The sequence below is a fragment of the Strix aluco genome, chromosome 3 (assembly GCF_031877795.1).
Source record: "Strix aluco isolate bStrAlu1 chromosome 3, bStrAlu1.hap1, whole genome shotgun sequence".
NCBI lineage: Eukaryota > Metazoa > Chordata > Aves > Strigiformes > Strigidae > Strix > Strix aluco.
The window spans coordinates 58363584-58376097 of record NC_133933.1 but is presented as its reverse complement, the minus strand read 5'-3'; positions in this window follow the sequence as shown (position 1 = coordinate 58376097).

Genomic DNA, 12514 nt, shown 5'->3' with positions numbered 1-12514 from the left:
GGACTTGGTTTTGCAAACTTCAAGGAGCTCCTGAGTCTTATTTATTGTAGGTTTTGCTGCAAAAAACGAAGAAATTTAAAAAGTCAGAATCAAAATAGGTGTCATAGTTCCTGCTTTAGACTACTGAAAAAAAAAATGAAGAAAAAGTGGGGAGACTGTCTCAGAGAGGGAATTAAGGTTATTTTAACACTACAAGTACTCTACAGAAAGTACAATCCTATTTATTCCTGTGGTATTAGCTTCCTTCTTTCCACTCCAGGAAGTAAGGATGGTTTTCTTGTTAAACCTGAGTTTCCAGATCTATCACAGATGTGGAGTATGATCTGGAACTCATGTCATCTCCTGTTCCTTCAGCACCCCATCTGTAACATGTGACTAACACTTTTTCCCCCCTAGTCTTGAACCTTGCACGTTTTGAGTGCAGTTTATTCTATGTATGTATGTGTGTGTGTAGGTATAGCCTGAGATATACACAGAAATATACAGACTCTTGATTTTCCTGGCCTCTAGCTGGTATTATAAAGTGAGAATAGATAACTTTTAATAAGGAGCAAGAAGGGTGGACAATTCCTTAACTCGCCCACTAGTCTACAAATGGACACCAATTAGACCTGTAAGCACTGGTTCCCATGATGTGCTGCAGGTAGCAAACAGAGATGCATTGGATGGGTTTCAAGAAGATTTGCACCTTGGGATATTTAAACATTGAAAAAGTGCTTGTTTCATTAGAGAGGGACAGGACTATTAGCCATCCCTAGCCACTGGGGTGGAAAGCCCAAACACAACCCTGCCTAAACTGTTCCCTGGCTGCAGAAGCCCCTGCACTGTTTACCCAGATGATGTTGGACATCTTGTCCCTGTAACACAGAAGGATGCTGGCAGCTTGTTCCATCCTCACTGCATTGCTTATGGCAGTCATTGCTTCAGTCCTTGTGGATGCTGTACCAGCCGCGACTTGTCTCATCTCACACTCATCCTGAAAAAGCCTGTTTTTTAGACTTTCAGCCTGTACCCAGTCATTTTCTCCCTTCATCAATAGCATCTCATCGTTTAACTTTGCTCTCAATTCCTGTATTCACAGCAGCTAACCTAGAGCTGTCTTTTCTTCAGCCCAAAATACACCTTGATGTCAAGGCACAAGCCCCTGAAGTTGACTTTGTATTTTCTGCTGGCCTGAGGCAAGGCTTGTTTTTGCGTGGTCCTTCCACCAGGTATCGCTCACTTTCTCCATTCAGTTTTCTTCCACTACAGCCCAGGTTTCATGCAAGGCCCTAACTTGTCCAAGGATTGAGCTTTTTCTGAGCTAATGTCAGGACAGAGGTCCCAGAGAGGTTTCCCCCTCCTGGCTGGCATATCGCTTTGTGGGGTAGAGCAGGGATGCAGCACTTGGGAAGCAGAGCTGGGGCAGAGCAGGAAATTAAGGAAGTATTTAGATAAGAGTTTCTTCTAAGCCAAATGGACCCCAGGTCTGTATGGAGGAGGGGAAGGTCACCATTAAGCCTCATCTGACTGAATCTTGGAACCAGCCTGCCATGAAATCCACTGCTGCAGCACTGAAGCCTGCTCCATCTGTGAGCTGCTGGCTACAGCTTCTCTAGGAGCACCTGTGCATTGCTGAATCCACTGAAGGGAATTAGTTAGGTTGTTATATGGGAAATTAAGTGCCTGGATAACCCTGCAGGGTCTCACTGAAAACAAAGGGCCTTACTCCCCAGTCCTGCATTTGTATCCAGTTATTGCAACTGCAGTTAGCAAACTCCTATGGGGAAAAAAATCAGCTCAAATGAAAGAAGAGGAAAAGTGTTTGTAACTCTTGCAGGGAACACCTGCAGAGAGGGAGGCTGCTCTCCAATTGCATCAAAAGCTGTGCTGGACATGTATGTACTGTGCATCAAAATGCACACTTGGGCAGAACAAGGTAAATCTAGGTGGTGATGAGATGCATTTCCCAAGACCTCCCACTAGGCGGTAATGGAGTGAAGCTTGGCTGAAAGATTATGGAGGGGTGGGACCAGCTTTTGAATTTCCCAAACAAAAATCAAAGTGAAATGAGGACAAACAACCCAGAGTTCATGATAATGCTAAACTGACATGATTATTTGTAGATCTCACTGTATACTATGAGAGACTTTTGCTGTTTTGTTGGGAAGATGGTTATCCTGGTGACTGCCAGTCACCTGCTTCCAGGCCCCAGTGGCCGCAGAAACACCAAACAGCTGGAGGCCAAAAGCAGGCACTGAGGCTGGCACTAGTGCAAGGCACGTTTCTGAAGAACACAACCTTCTTTCCATTTCTGTCACCAGTGTTTTTGTTCCCTAAACCCTGCTTGATACCTGAAGAGCTACACTGCCTCATGAAAGGCTTTGTAGTGCATAATCATTTATAGAGGACTAATCAACAATGTGCAAAGCTTGGTGATGAATTTTATTTTAAATATTCTTATAAATGGAAGAATAACCAGACTTGCTCTGGCGTGGTAATTTATGAGCCAGCTGACAGGCGATAGCTTATGATCTTCCCTTAGAGGGCATGAAGTGCTTTTCTGCCAGAATTATCAGTCCTTCAGACATTTTTTAACAGGCTTTTCCTCTCGGGCTTGTTAGGAAAGGATGCCTGCCTACTCCAGGCACGTTCTGAGAGGAAAAATATGGTATGGGATAATTCCTGTGCAAGAATATGAAATGCAATTTAACTTGGTGGAATGATATCAGGCAAAATAATTCATTTCAGGAGAGGCTTTGCCATCACAGCATTTGAATATTCAAATGTAGCCACTGTCCAAGAATTCAATCACCAAGGTGTCCCCTTTTCGGGTTTACCTTTTGGTGCCTGATATGCAGAGGACAGACACCTTTCCCTTGACAATTCTCCCTCTGAAAATCTTAGCTAAAGCTTTTGTTTTCAGCGTCACTCTAATGGTGCTTCTTCTGTTGGTGGTCAGTTAACAAGAAAAAACAAGGGGTGCAGAAGCAATTTTTTTGATTGTTAAATAATAATTTACTGCTGAACTTTGCAGAAAATTTGGAGAGCTGGAAAATGTATGTGCAAAAATGCAAAACATGGGCATAAATTATTACAGTATTTGGTTCTAGATGTGCAGACATGACACAACACTCATAAAAACCAAATCAGAAAGCTCGTTCTGCACTGTCATACTTGTTCCTTCCCTGGTATCCATGAAAGGCAGCTTTCTAAGATGGCACTTCTGGTGTGTAGCACTGGGGTCTGCCCAGCACTAGGACTCTGGACACGTGACTTTCCTCCAGGGATCACTTCATGGCATTTGGGAGAGCCAAGAAGATACGTGATGCCCACCACTCGACAGTGCAGGCACTGCGACTCTGGATGCCATGTATCTGAAGGTCAGTGCAGCATTTGGAGATGGACAATCAGCCTGAATTTGTTCCCACATACAAACAGCAGAACTGATGGGGATGAGTTATTTCATCTTTTTCCCCAAGTTTGGAGCACAATCTGATCTGTCGCCAGGTCTGTTTAGGCTACACAGAGAAAGATTTTTCAAAACATCCTTGACCTTGCCACAGTGTTTTCAAAATGTTTACTGAATTTCAGTGGGAAGAGACACATTCTGCTGGGAAATTACTGGGAGAAGGAGAATAATGTCACTGTAGTGCTAGCAGTGGGTAAAACAGTAAAGCAGATGATTAAAAAAATTCAAATTAAATTTGCATTTTACAACACCACAGGAGTTGATTAAATGTATGCCTTCTTTTGATATAGTACTCTGTCTGCTCACTCTGCTGATGAGGGATGTACCAGGGACTGGACTCCAGTTGGCTGCTGCACAGCAAGTAACGCTGCTCATATTTGCCAGGTCCTCCCTGGGTTTCAGGCATGGCCTCTCTTCATTAGCACTGTCCTCATGGGGAAAGAACGCTTCAAATCTCAGCCAAAAGGTGTGTGACTGAGCACCTGTGGTAAACAAAGCTTTCTGCTTTCGCTCAGAAGAGGGAAAGCCTGCATAGTGCCCTTGAAGACCTGACAGCATCTGTGAGCCCTCCCCTGCCTCTCACCACATCTCATCTGTGGACAAGGGAACAACCCAGCCTCTCAGCCCACTCATTTAGCTTTTCTGCAGCACAGCTGAATGCCAATTGCCTTGTGGCACCTCGCTCACTGCAGCCTTGAGACAAACCCTGCTGAAATTCTGGGGAGACCTGCTGCTGATCCCATGGATCCCCATGGCTGAGACTGAAATAACCCCATCCTCCTAAAAATACACTCCCTTCTAGCGTGAGAATACCCTGTTTAAGTTGTTTTTTTTTTTTCCTGATCTCATTTATTTCCCATCACTGTGCCTGTGATTACTCTCCCTCAAACCCTCTCTCTCCCTCTTACCAGCATGCCTTGCTTAATTCCTCCTGAGACATTATCAGCTGGGATGATGAGCAGCTGAGCTCCCTGTATTACTGCTGACGCAGGCGGGCTGACAAATGAAAGAGCAAGTGAGAGCCCTGCCCGGTCAGCTCTCACAGGGAAAGGGAGGCTGATGGGCTGGCAAAGAGCAAGAGTCGGCAGCTCTTGATCACCTTTCCCTTTGTGGTTCTGGGTGCGAAGGGATGCAGGGGAAAGACCCATATGCTTCACTGCCCTCGGCTTGCCAAGAGCCCCTGACTACCTGGCTGATCTGAGCCCTGCCCAGCGTGCTGTTACACAGCCAGCTGGCATATTTGCAAAGGGGTTCAGTGCTTTCTTTTAGGTTGTTTGTTTTTTTCCCTTGCATGCACCCCTAGGATAAAGAAATGTGTCTGTGTGACTGCCCAAGGCCTGCTCTAGCAGAAAAAGCTGTGAGGCAGTGGGAGGTGAAGCACCATTTGAAGAATGATGAAGCATGCCCTTAGTTTCTCTTCCTACAAGAGGGACTGGATCCTCAAATTTTCAGAACATGGCCCCTGTGACCACAGGGACTTTGTGGTCAGGAAGAAATCAGTGAGCAGCCAGGGGCACAGTTTGATTCTCCTCGTTCAAAAGCCTCACTGCAAACCAGTGTGTCCTGTATTGCAATACAATATAGGCTGCACTGGTGAATAGAGCAAATCTAGGATTAGTGGTGTTCATCTTTGCGCAGCACACAGAGAGGGTGGCATAGTTCAGGAGGAGGGTGATGATTGGGGAGCCCAAGCTCTTTGGTTCATCCATTTTTTCCACTGCCATACCAGCTCCTGGCAGCTGCATTAGCACTACCATAGCTCCCAGGGTGAGCAACCAGGCAGGAGGCAGCAGGTCAGCCCCTGACAGATGTAGAGCCACACAGGGGTGTCTAGTTAACGGGAAAGGATTTGGCATCAAAGAAAGGAAACAGCACAGGGCCAGGAGACAGGCTGGGGACAATTGTAAGTAGTGGTGAAAGGGTGGGAAAGGAGGATTTTTGCTTTGGGAAGGGAATTACTTTGCTCTGTTCCATTAGAGCATCCTTTGCCAACAGACCATCCTTTCCTCACAGCTTCAAGGGCAGAACTAGAAATGTGCCTTTTCTTAAACACTGGAGCACTTCTCTGACACTGAACTGGTGGCAAGTCACACGTGGAAAAACACGGTCCCAGGGATCAGCAGGACCAGCCACACTTCTTCCCTTGCCAGTTTCAAAGGGCCATTGGGCACTCATCATTTTGGGGTGTGAATTCCTCCTCAGAGAAACAGTCAAGTTAAAAGGGGGAGCGGAGGCCCGAGTCTTTTCTCCATTGGCATGGCCCACTGACCTTGTTCCAGCAGGAGGGAAGGGTGATAAGATGCTATGGTCTCCCTGTTCACACCGCCCATGGTGGGAGCAGGGCTATGAGGCCATGTAGCTCTCCTTCCTTCGTCCACCAGCCCCTACTCAGCTCTCCGGATTTTAGCACTTGGGATTTTCCTTAAGCCTCAGTCCTTGGCATCAGCGGAAAATACGCAAAGTTCACCTTTGTCCTAAAAAAGGTGGGTTTCCAGTTCTGCACTTGGAAATGTGCAGAGTACACTCAAGTGGATCCTGACTGTGGGAGTAATTCTACAACATGATGATTTCTGGGTGACTTGCGGGCGTTCAGAATCTGCTTTTCCTCAGAAGACCAGCACAACACCTTGAGCTGGGATTGTTGCATTGCAATTACTGTGATGGACTGCCAGAAAGTCAGATCAGGAGAATTATACATAACCAGTCAGTATTGCCCCACTACACTTCGTTACCAGCTCAGCTGTTTTTCCGTGTGTGTTCCTCTGCTAGTGATGCTCCGGGGTAGATGGTGCTTTTTCTTTTGTGTTTGACTAATTAAAACAGAATTACTATGTTTATGCTCTGCCTTACTAATAAATCTGGATTTGTGTGTGAAAAGCAGCAAAAGAGTTTGGGAGAAAATCTACTCTAAAATGCAAAGATCTTGAATGTCCATTCCTGCAATGGACACCTTACACAATATAACAGGTAAATCAAGCTTTAAGCGGCCCTTTATCCTGTAAAATTCTCACTTAACTCTTGGGGAGCAAGGCTGATGCTGGTGGTCATTGTATCCAACCAAGAAAACAGACCCTTTCTGTGTCTCATTGCAGGGACAGAAAAACCTCAGGCAGAGAGTCATTAGTGTCTGCTGCTTGCTTAACTGTGGTTGGCTCATATTATTTTCCATTAGCCTCCATAAAATAAATCCCGCAAGGACAAAAGCTAAAATATGTGTTACTACATACATTCTGCAATAGGTTGTTAAAGTGCAGCAGAAACAAAATCTGTCTCCCAATGCTCTGTATGGAAACCAGTGGGCAGATGGTGGCCTCCGGGGTGTGATCGAGTGGGTTTGTTTCACCACTAGATGACACTCGTGTCTCTTGAAAAGGATCCTGCCGCCCCCGCCGCTGGCTGCAGGTAGCAGAAATGTTGACATCTGAGATTAACCTGACGTCTCCTCTCCAGGTGGGAGCTCCCTGAGCGCCTCTCAGACACAGTCACTGCCTGATTAATGCAAGTGGTTGCACATTAGGAAGCCTCACTTCTTTATTTTGCAAAAGGAAGGTGAGAAAAAATGATGAGTTGACTTTCCAAATGTTGGTTTCCCTCCCAACAGAAGGAAGGTAGTGTGCTCTCAGCAAGAGGGTTTCTCCTACTGCGTTGTGGAGCATGGCTATGAATTAATGACAGAAGGCACTGATTAGGTTGTCAAAAGTATGGTGTACCCAGGGCCCAGGTCCTGCAAGACCCCAGATTCACTAGGAAATTATGGCCATGCCATGCCTCCCACCTAACACCACTTTAAAAAGGCCACAATGCTTATGTGGTAATACCCAAATTACTCTCTGCAAAACTAGGACAACTCCTTGCCACCCAGCGCTCTCAGGAGACAGAAATCCTTCCTGTATGCAAGTGCTCAAATACCATAGGGTAACATGCTGTAGCCACCACTGCAATGGAAAACTTTTTGAGCTATATTCTCCGTTTTGTTTCAGTGTTTGACTGTAAGTATTTGATACTGCAAATTTTGGAGAGAGGAGTAAGTGAAAAAAAAGCCTGCAATTAAAATGCTGGCATGGCTTTAGTTTTAACACAGCCATCATGTAGCAGAGCACTATAAAGAACACAGGAAACTGTAGAACATGGTGTTTAAAGACAGCTGTAATTATATTTCTGAAAACTCTCCATGAAGAAAAGTCCGTATACTTCTGATTGTGGATATATGTGCTCATTGATGCCCAAACAAATACTGAAGAGGTGAAGATCCCAATTCTCCCAGAATGAAGAGAATACAACACTCAAACACAGCCTGAGATGGCAGCCGTAACCCTATCCTCTGATCAACTTGAACAGGCTGGTAGGGCCATGCAGAATCCCACGGGATTGTACTTCCACAGATCTGCTTGCAAGATGAGAGATTTACCTTTTTTACAGCTTAGCAAGTGATTATAGAGATAATAGGGGCCATTTGTCAGCAAGCTAACCTTTACAGAAACTTCCTAATATGAAGATCTTCCTCTCACATTGTGCATCTTAACATGAATAATGAGAGACTCATTAATTTTGCTATTTCAGGTTTTCCCCAGCTTATGGTCTTTGTTTCTTCTTTTTCTACAAAAATAGAAAGGTGCTTCCCAAGCATGTTTCCACGCTTGCAGTGCTGGCCAGGCAATTAACAACTTCATCCACAATCAATACGCAGAGTTTTCCCGAGCATATAATGCAGTCGGTAAGGAGATGAAGATAGATTTTTCCTGGGTAAGCTTTCTGCAATAAACCTGAGTATTTACTTCTCCTGCAGTAAATCTACTTACCTCTTTTTAATCATGATGATGAAATCAATTAAAGATATTTTACTTGTCTGTCCAAAAACTAACGAGGATAAGATTTACAGGCAAGCAGGATATTCTTGATAGTGAATTATTGGATGGAGACTCAAGAGACTAGTCCCTAAATCTGTCAGCCTGAAAAGTCTAGTTAAGACTTTTACAGTGCTTGACAAGTCTGAAAATACTCCAGGCCACCAGCCCCTTGAACCTTACTTTGTTCCTGTGGCAGAATAAAGTGAAAGCTGTATGTTTGATTAGAGCTATTACCATACAAAGGGGAAACCAGTCCATATTAGGTAGCCAATTTACAGGAACAGCTTGTTTACTTTCAGACAAACAGTACTGCCTATGAGAGCCGCGTCTCAAGCACGGCTCCTGCTGACTTCAGTAGGAATCTGGTATGAGTCAAAAGTGGAGGCTCAGTAGTGCTCTACAGAGAAGCATAATCATAATTACAGCAAGGATTATAATTGGAGACTTTCAAAGTCAATCAGACTGCTTCTGTTAATATCAATAGCTGTCTGGTGCATAAGTTAACTAGACTAATTCTTTTTTAACACCTCAGCCATAAGACTCATCATTAGACAAATGCCATATCCTAATATACACTGCATCTTAAACACAATGAGAGCTTCAATCTGTTTTTTAATCTCTGTGATATTCTGTCTTGTTGCCCACATACTGGGAAAAAAAAAGTTTATTGTAGGCAGAAGACTGCACGGACTGTTCCCCGTCAGAAGGTTCTCGCAGTCTTCTTGTCCCTGAGAAGTGATGGGCTCCTGCAGACCTTTGGTGCATGCTGACATTTGAAAGATAAGTAATAAACAAAACTTAAAACAAATGTAAGTAGTTTGCTGCAGCTCTCAATGCTGCAACTCAAAAATTTGTTGGAAGAAATTAGCATACTAATATGTTTCAGATTCGTAAATGGAAGGAAAAAGTCAATCAGCTGTTCAAAAACCTAAGCAGCCCCTGGTATGATTCAACTTACTTGTACAGTTAGCTACTCAGTCTGTGCAAGAGTACATGGAGGGGAGAAAACAGACCCTCACTTATCCCAATTCCCCATTTTCCTCTTGTACAACACACAGAGTGTGGATTTGGTGTCCCAGATGAAGAACCTGTTCAGGGTCAAGCAGATGCACATCCAGTGGAGATGGCACTTGTACTGTGTCTTCATTCAAGGCGTCATGCTTCTCATTGGTGCAGGCAGGGACGGTGCCACTGAATAGTACCCCAAAGGTGTCTGGAATATTTTTATGCTTGTTCATTCCCTGGGTCTGTTTTCAAAGGCAAGTATTGTACTTGGAGATGGCAGCCCATGTTTTCAGAGCTAGACTCCACCAGCAGTTAAATCAAACTGGCCTGATTTCAGTGCCCCAATTTGAAGTAAGTTTCTCAGCTCCTCACAAAATCAAGTCATTTTTAGTTAGAGACCTACCTTTTGGTAACTGATTGGGAACATTATGACCTGCCTTTAAACTGTAATGTGTTACAAAATTAGAGGAACAATTTATGGGACAGCAGATACTTCCCTTTGCAAGTTACTGACTCCCCAGTGCATTATATCCTTATAATGAGTCAATAAAACAAGTCACAGCTATAGCACAATGAATGTCAAGAGGCACAATGGACAGCAGGTATTTTTAATGATTTACTCTATCAGCCTCCTGAACAAGCACTTGTACTTTTTGGAAGTTCACTGTACTACACTGTACAAGGTAAGTGACTATCAGTATTTCGGCTGCACATCTTGTGCTGCAGTGAGATCAATACTGTGCACCAGCATCAACCTTGCTGGAGGAGAAAGGGCAGCTGAGCCCGAGGACAAGCACTGAAAACAAAAAATAGAGAAGTCTTCTAGGACTCAAAGGCCTGAGGCAACTAAAGCTAGACACAGGCAGCATTTGTGGGGGTTTGCAGCAGTGAAGATTCATCCCCTGGTTAGCTGAGCTGTGTTTGAGATTTATCGTGGAGCCGTTACACATCCAGTCTTTGAATGGGCAGAGGCATTGAAAGCCGCACAAAATCCTTCCAGTTCACACAGATTCGTTCTCTTTCAAAAGCAGAATAGGGTAAGACAGGGCACAGCTTTGAAGGGTCTAGCTGGAAGCGCTAAGCTTTTGTTATTTTGCAGACCAGTGCCTTTCAGTTATTATATTTTACTTTATTTACAGCGCTACTCAAAACTGAGTACATATTTTGCTGTGGGGTAAACAGAAGACTAAAAAGCCAGCTATCCTTGCCTTCAGTCTCCCAGAAATACGCCCAGGTCCGCTAGAAATTCACCATTTCTCTTTCGTGGCCGCGAACTGCTGGCAGCCGGGCTCTGGTGGAGCCGGGCCCGGGCTCAGGGGCTCCGCGGGGCTCCCCCTGTCCCCCTCCCGCCCCAGGTTCAGCGCGGCGGCTGGCCAGGTGCGGCCGCGGCCTGGGCGCGAAGGCGGGGACAGCCCCGGAGGGGCCGGGGGGTGCGGGCAGCCGGCACGGAGACACCTCCCTCTAGCGAGCCGAGCCAGCAAACGCTGCCCGGCTTCCGCGGGTGCCCGGCCCTTCCCGCCCGGCCGTGGTCCCTCGCTGCCGAGCTCGGCCCTGGGTCAGGGTTTAGGCGCAGCCTGCGGAGGCTGGGGCCGGCGCTTTGCCCCGGCGCCCAGCGAGCCGAGCTCTGCAGGGAAAAGCAGCCCTGAGGGGCGGGGTGTGGGAGGTGTGGGGTGGGTGGTGTGTGTCTCTTAGTAGATAACACATTTGGGAGAAGAGACAGTGCATCCGGCCCAGGATTTTGGGAAGCTTTAGGCTTGTGCTGGGATCTAAGCTAGTGGTGGAAAGACACTTCCTTTTGCAACCGCTCTGGGAAAAAAAAAAAAAAAAAAAAAAAAAAAAGATCTTCAGTTTGACAAAGCAGCACTGAGAGTGCACCCAGGTGTTTGCCTGGTTTGATTTTTGTGAGACTTGGAAACACCTGATATGGGTAGAAGGTGTTAGACTCCTCAGAATAACTGTAAAGCTGTCATATTTTGTTTTAATACATAAAACATTTTAGATTTTTACATGAGAAAACAGCGGCATCAAAAAATTACAAGACATTTAGTAAGCTAAATACTCTCTTAATTACCTTATTCACAGTGTAAATTACCTGTTGGCATTGACACAATTCACATCTCATTTTAGAAATTCCTCCAGGCAACAATCATCATTATGAATTTTTAAAAGTGGCTGAATGACTCAGCCTGCAGATTAGTTGGCCAGAGTTATGCATTGCCTCTATACTATCTGTACTATCTTTGACAAAAGAATGACTGTGGCACAACCTTTCTGTAGGTTTCCATGCAAAGTCATTTCCACTTTAACTATATTACTTTCCCATCTAGCTATACTGCTACCAGGGTGACAGTATGAAAGCGGCAATGCATCCAGTGGAAGATGTAAAAAAGAATGGAGCAAGGAGACTTTGGGTCCTGTAGTATCTGAAAGCAAAGTACTTAACTGGTCTGTCAAGGGCGATATCTCACCATGTCCTACCCTGTGCATCCCGCTGGTGAAGTCCTGGCCTCTAGCAAAACTCCAGCTGAATTTCACTGAGCAGAGACTTTATCTTATAAAATGTCTTGCACCTGATTTGCAATCGTTCTGCACTGCATGCTGGCACTGTTGTACCAGTGCTGACTGTGTGCTAAATCTTATAGATGATAAACTCGGCACACATGTGCTGATAGATACATGGGAGAAAATAATAGACCTCTAGCTCTTGCTAAGGTCAGTGAGAAGGCTGGAAATAGAATGACACCTCATCTTGACTTGCTTTTCTGTGCATCCAATTTGTAAAGTACAGGGAAGTACATTCTTCTCTTAGCCAGGTTTCTAGATTTTCTTTTTGTTGTTGTTTTGCAGTGAATAAATCAGAGTCTCTAAGAGAAAGCAGATATGGATATAGATCAACACCCTAAACAGCACTTGAATATCACAGTCTATGCATAAATGGTATTTTGGAGCATCAATTATCAAAACAGTTTCCATCTGCAACATAGCAGCTGCAATGTGTTAAGCCAGTAATATATATGGGAGAAAAAAAAAAAGAAAACTCAGAAAAGCTAAAATGTCAGTGAAGTCTTTTGAACCATTAACGCTGAATAGTTTATGTGAAAGCCACTTAAGAAAGTCTAAGAAATGAGTTTTTGGGAAACCCACCTTTTGCACTGGAACAATAGAAAAGCATTGCCTTGCTTTTCCTAATGCTTTTGATGATGAGAGGGAA